Source organism: Carlito syrichta, unplaced genomic scaffold, assembly GCF_000164805.1.
Source record: "Carlito syrichta isolate Samal-C Ts95f unplaced genomic scaffold, Tarsius_syrichta-2.0.1 Scaffold84695, whole genome shotgun sequence".
Lineage (NCBI taxonomy): Eukaryota > Metazoa > Chordata > Mammalia > Primates > Tarsiidae > Carlito > Carlito syrichta.
Genome location: NW_007028791.1, coordinates 116,453 through 123,306, shown reverse-complemented (window position 1 = coordinate 123,306; position 6,854 = coordinate 116,453).

Here is a 6,854-nt window from a genome sequence, read left to right as displayed (position 1 = left end):
CTGCGGTGGCCGGGAGCGGCCACTGCACTCCAGTCTGGGTGACAGAGTGAGACTCCAACTCAAAATAAATAAATAAATTAATTAATTTTAAAAAATAAAAAAATAAAGCAAAATAGCACTAAGGGTATTGCATATTAACAAATTACATATTTTTATGAAAACAATTATATTTTCCAAAACAAGAAAAGTTATGAGAAGAGTGTGTCTTACATTTATACAAAGTTCTTTAATATCTACTCTAGCTGGATTCTCATACACACATCTAAATTCAATCTGTTGCAATATGTTGTTTTAGTTGAAGTATATGAAGAAAATCTGGTCTTACACAGATATGAAGTTAGAAGAAGTTTTTAAATAACTTTTTCTGATAATTGTGATTATTCTTTCATAGTACATGGAAACTCAACAAGTAGTACTTTCTTTTTTTTTTTTTTTTTTTTTGAGTCGAAGTCTCACTCTGTCGCCCACTCTGGAATGTAGAGGCATGCTCACAGCCACCACAGGCTTGACCTGTTGAGCTCAGGTGATCCTCTTCAGTCTTCCAAGTAGCTGGGACTATAGGCACGCGCCACGCTGCCCAGATAATTTTTTCGATTTATTGTAGAGATAAGGTCTTGCCATGTTTCCCAGGCTGGCCTTGAACCCATGGACTCAGGCAACCCTCTCACCTCGGCCTCCCAAAATGCTGGGATTACAGGCTTGAGCCACCAAACCCAGTCAAGTAGTAATTTCTTAAAGGTTAGTTGCAACCAGGCATGGTAGTACGTGACTGTAGTCCCAGTGACTAAGGAGGCTGAGGTGGGAGTATTACTTGAGTACAGGAGTTCAGCCTGGGCAATGCAGCAAGACCCCATCTTTATACAAAAGAAAAAAGTGAGCCAGGTGCAGTGATTCATGCCTGTAATCCCAGCACTTTGGGAGGCTGAGGTGAGAGGTTTGCCTGAGCCCAGGGTTCAAGACCAGCCTGGGCAACTTGGCGAGACCTCATCTCTACAATAAATCAAAAAATTAGCTGGGTTTGATGTCGTGTGCCTGTAGTTCCAACGACTTGGTAGGCTGAGCCAGAAGGATCTCCTGAGCCCGTAGATGGAAGTTGTGGTGGCCATGAGCATGCCACTGCACTCTGACCTGAGTGACAGAGTGAAACTCTGACTCATAAATTAAAAAAAAAATTGCAAGGTAGAATCTGAAACCATATCAATGAACCTTTTGCTCTCTGTTTCATTAAAATTCATGGATCTATTTCGCTCTTTGAATGGATTTTTTTACCCATGCATGATTTAAGATATGCACTGGTCACTTGAAAATTATTAGTTCCCTGTGCCTATGTTCCAAATGTTGGCACATTTCCTTGTACAATATCCCAAAAATTCACATTAAATATCATGAGAAAAGTCTTTTTAGTATTAGGAAGATATTGAGCTCTTGGTGGTGAATATAGTTTTGTAAAATTCTAATTTTTTAGCTGGGTGAAGTGTCTCATGCCAGTAATCTCAACACTTTGGGAGGCGATGGTGAGAGGATTGCCTGAGCTCGGAGGTTTGAGACCAGCTTGAGCAACTTGGTGAGACCTCATCTCTATAATAAATAAAAAAATTAGCCGGGTGTTATGGCCTACTCCTGTAGTTCCAGCTACTTGGAAGGCTGAGGCAGAAGGATTGCCTGAGCCCAGCAAGTCAAGGCTGTGAGCCTGCCACTGCACTCCAGCCTGGGTGACAGAGTGAGACTCCGACTCAAAGAATAAATAAAATAAGCCGGACTTGGTGGCTCAGCCTGTAATCCCAGCACTTTGGGAGGCTGAGGTGAGTGGATTGGCTGAGCCCGTGGGTTGAAGACCCGCCTGGGCAACTTGGCAAGACCTCATCTCGACAATAAATAAAAAAAAAAATTAGCTGGGCGTGGTAGCGCGTGCCTGTAATTCCAGCTACCTGGAAGGATTGCCGGAGCCCAGCAGGTTGAGGCTGCGGTGGCTGGGAGCGGCCACTGCATTCCAGTCTGGGCGACAGAGTGAGACTCCAACTCAAAAAAAAAAAAAAAAAAAAAGAATAAATAAAATAAAATTCTAATTTTTGGTTGAGAACTCAAATTTTGGCTGGGTGTGGTGGCTCATGCCTGTAATCCCATAATTTTGGGAGCCTGAAGCAAGAGCATTGCTTGAGCCCAGGAGTCCCAGACCAGCCTAGATAACATAGTGAAACTTCGTCTCTAAAAAATAAAATTAAGTAAAGAAAACTTAAATTTTATCATTATAAGAAACAATGTCAGTTATTTTTCTTTTCTTTTTTTGAGTTGGAGTCTCACTCTGTTGCCCAGGCTGGAGTGCAGTGGCATGCTCCTGGCCACTGCAGTCTCCAACTGCTGGACTCAGGTGACCCTTCCACTTCAGCCTTCCAAGTAGCTGGAACTACAGGTGCGCACTACCACGCCCAGCTAATTTTTGTATTTATTGTAGAGATGAGGTCTCACCATGTTGCCTAGGCAGGTCTCAAACCCACAGGTTCAGGCAATCCTCTCACCTCAGCCTTCCAAAGTGCTGGGATTATAGGCTTGAGCCACCACACCCAGCCAGTTATTTTTCTTGAAGTGCAAACTCACTTTGTTCATTTTTGAGAAAAATTTCAGCCAAATACTTGTCTGAATAGCCATAGTTTGTCTGTAAGTCATTTTTTTTTTTCAAGCAAAAATGGTGGTCAATGAGAAAAGTAGCTAGCTCAACGAATCACATAAATGTTTTTCCTCAAGACAACTATTGATCATTCTTTGATATACAGCAGAAATACTCCCATTTTGCATACTTCCCATTTTGTCATACCAAATAATTATATATCTGTGTACTGAGGGAATAGATTTAGTAAAAGTAATATTTTTCTCTGTTTCATCAAGGACATTCGTAAATAATATGGTATCTTTAATTTATTTATTTATTTTAAATTCAAGTAGATGGCAGTAAAGAATACAACTCTTAGTAGTATGGTTTGGGGTCACGACCTTGTTTCTTGCTAAGGCACCAACAATTTTACTTACCATTAGTGTGAATGCCTGCATAGTGAAAAATGAAACTAAAAGGCCAGGTGTAGTGGCTCAAGCCTATAATCCTAGCAATTTGGGAGACCAAGGTGAGAGGATTGCCTGAGTCCAGGGGTTCGAGACCAGCCTGGGTAACTTGGTGAGACCTCGTCTCTACAATAAATCAAAAAATTAGCCATTTGTGGTTGCTCATGCTTATAGTTCCAGCTACTTGGAAGGCTGAGGTGGAAAGATCGCCTGAGCCCAGCAGGTCGAAGCTGTGGTGGACATGAATATGCCACTGCATTCTAGCCTGGGTGATAGAGTGAGACTCTGACTCAAAAAAAAAAGGAAACTAATACCTTGGTATTATTATTATCGACTACTTCCCAGTCAAATACCACTGCTCTAGAGCCTTACTACTCAAGATCCGAAGATCAACAGCGGTGGTATTACCTGGAAGCTTGTCAGACATGCAGAATCTCAGGACTAAACCCAGATATATTGATTCAGAATCTACATTTTAACAAATCCATAGGTGTCTTGTATTCATATGCACATTAGAGTCACTTGGCAAACTTTTTCAAAATGCTCATGCCCAGGTGCCCCCAGACCATTAAATTAATTAAGTCAGGATATCTAGGGTATCTGGCATTTGTATTTTTAAAAAGCTCCCTAGGTAATTCTAATGTGTAGTTGAACTTGAGAACTACTGCTCTAGACTTTTCCCCAGGAAGATGCATCTACTCATGGATAGGACATCAGGAAATGGAGAACCTCCATAGAAAAGTTAAATACAAAGAAAGGGAGCGGACAAGTCCTCCAAGGAAGAATAGACAAAATGTTATTGGTGACTTCATTTTTATTTTTTTTAATTTAAATTTTTTGTTTTCAAATTGTGGTGTACAATTTAGGGTTAGGTATACAAATATTCATTATGCAGGTACCCTTGTATTGGTGGCTTCAAAATCTTTATATTATTTGACCCAGAAATTCTGCTTCTGAAAATTTATTCTAAGAAAATAATTTAACAGGAGGGGAACAAAGTACATTTGTGAAGATGCATTATTTATAATAGTGAAAATGGGTTTTAAGGCTGGGTGCAATGGCTCATGCCTATAATCCCAACACTTTAGGAAGTCGAGGTGAGAGGATTGCTTGAGCCCAGGAGTTCGAGGCCAGCCTCATCTCTAGATAAAAATCAAAACATTACCCGTCTGTGGTAGGCATGGTGGTACACACCTGTAGTCCCAGCTACGTGGGAGGCTGAAGTAGAAAGATTGCCTGAGCCCAGGAGTTCGAGGCTGAAGTGAGTTGTGATTGTGCCACTGCATTCCAACATGGGAGACAGAGTGAGACTCAGAAGAAAAATGAAGCCGGGCTCGGTGGCTCAGCCTGTAATCCCAGCACTTTGGGAGGCTGAGGCGAGTGGATTACCTGAGGCCCTGGGTTCGAGACCAGTTCGGGCAACTTGGCGATACCCCGTCTCTACAATAAATCAAAAATTAGTTGAGCACAGTAGCACATGGCTGTAGTTCCAGCTACTTGGAAGGCTGAGGCGGAAGGATCACCAGAGCCAGCAGGTTGAGGCTGCGGTGGCCGGGAGCGTGCCACTGCCCCTCCAGTCTGGGCAACAGAGTGAGACTCCAACTCAAAAAAAAAAAAAAGAAAAGAATTTCCTCCAAGCCTCCACCTTTCTCCCTTCTCCATTTTTGGACCCTATGGTGGAGCCAAAACCTAGTTGGTGGGTAAGTCTAATTTCTGCTGCCTCACCAGAAATTGAAAGCTCGAAAATGTTTTTTCTGTGGAGCGAGGGTTTCAAAGGAGGATAAGCATGAAATAGAATTTTGAGCCGGGCTCGGTGGCTCAGCCTGTAATCCCGCACCTTTGGGAGGCTGAGGTGAGTGGGTTGCCTGAGCCCACGGGTTCGAGACCCGCCTGGGCAGCGAGACCTCATCTCTACAATAAATAAAAAAATCAGCCGGGCATGGTAGCGCATGCCTGTAATTCCAGCTACTTGGAAGGCTGAGGCGGAGGGATCGCTGGAGCCCAGCAGGTAGAGGCTGCAGTGGCCGGAAGCGGCCACTGCACTTCAGTCTGGGCGACAGAGTGAGACTCCAACCCACCCCCCAAAAAAGAAATAGAATTTTGTATGCTGACCTTTGACTGGCCAATTGTATTCAATTGAACTAACATTTACCAAGTACTTGCTACTTGCCAAATACTGTTTGAAGTGTTGGAGAGGTGAAGTAAAATAGAACAGGGTCCTTCAGTTTTATTGACCACAAAGAATTTGGCAGGTAGAGGAAACAGGATATATAAGTTAAGGATCTTTCCAGCTATCAACAAAAGCCAAGGTAATTAGGTCACTAAGAATCATCAGGAGGGTTGGGGAAATAGGCTCACAGTTATGTGGCTCAGGACAATACCCCAAATCTGACCAGAGAACCATCCTTGTGACACCCCTGCCATTGCTACTGAATGCCGATGTGCAACATCTTAAACTGCCAACGCTGCTGGGACAGGGTATCAGACACCACAACTTTCACTGCTGTCATTGCCTCTCAGGAATCCCTTTTTCCTGCAAGAATCTCTCCCACCAAATTCCTCTTGCTTGAGTCAATAGTTTCTAATCAAACTCTGGACAAATATATCGGAATGGCAAATCCTAGATCCTGTGTCCAGTTGAAAAAGTAACTAGCGGTTGTGGTTTCTATTCAAAAAGCAACTCTGCCTCTCAGGAATGCTCATAGAATAGAGAATTCCTCAAACACTGGAAGAAGCTTCTCTTGCTGCATTTCCAAAAACAATAACAAATGTTCACTGAAGTGGGAGAGAATGGAATTATCTGAGGTTGGAGAAGTAAGGACCAGATAATGTAGGGTTTTGCAGGAGATAATAAGGAATTTGGATTGCCTTATAAGTACAGTGGAAAATCCCCTTGAATGATTTTAAAGTTGGAGAATGCCATGATTAGATTTGTTTTTTTAAAAAGATGATTGTAGCTACTGTGTAGAGATGGACAATAGGGAGATAGAGAAAAAGGAGGACAAGTTATGAGGTCATCAAAGTAGTTCAAGCAAGACTTCATGGTAACATTGATTAAGGGAAGAGAAAACAGACAAATTATATATACAGTTGGTGATCCATATCCATGAATTCCTCATCTGTGAATTCAGCACAACGTGGATGAAAAAAATTTTTAAATGGATGATTACATCTGTACTGAACATGTACAGACTTTTTTTCCTTGTTGTTATTCCCTAAACAATACATGTAAGTAACAATTATTAACATAGCATTTACATTGTGGTAGGTATTATTTACTTATTTATTTTGAGTTGGAGTCTCACTCTGTTGGCCAGGCTGGAGTGCAATGGCATGCTCATGGCCACTGCAGCCTCGACCTGCTGGACCCAGGCGATCCTTCTGTCTCAGCCTTCCAAGTAGCTGAAACTACAGGCGTGTGCTACCATGTCCGGCTAATTTTTTGATTTATAGTAGAGAGTAGGTCTCACCATATTGCTCAGCCTGGTTTCGACTCCTGAGCTCAGGCAATCCTCTCACCTCCACCTCCCAAAGTGCGGGATTATAGGCATGAGCCATCATACCCGGCAATATAGGGATAATTTAAAGTATACAGGAGGATGTGTAGGCTATATATATAAAGAAATTGAGCATCCATGAATTTTGGTTTCCAAAAGGGGTCCTAGCCAATCTCCCACATACATGAAGGAACAATTGCGTACAGGGAGGGGAAAGGCAAAAAAACCCCAGAATTTATTTATAAAAAAAAGCCGGACTCGGTGGCTCAGCCTGTAATCCCACGCCTTTGGGAGGCTGAGGTG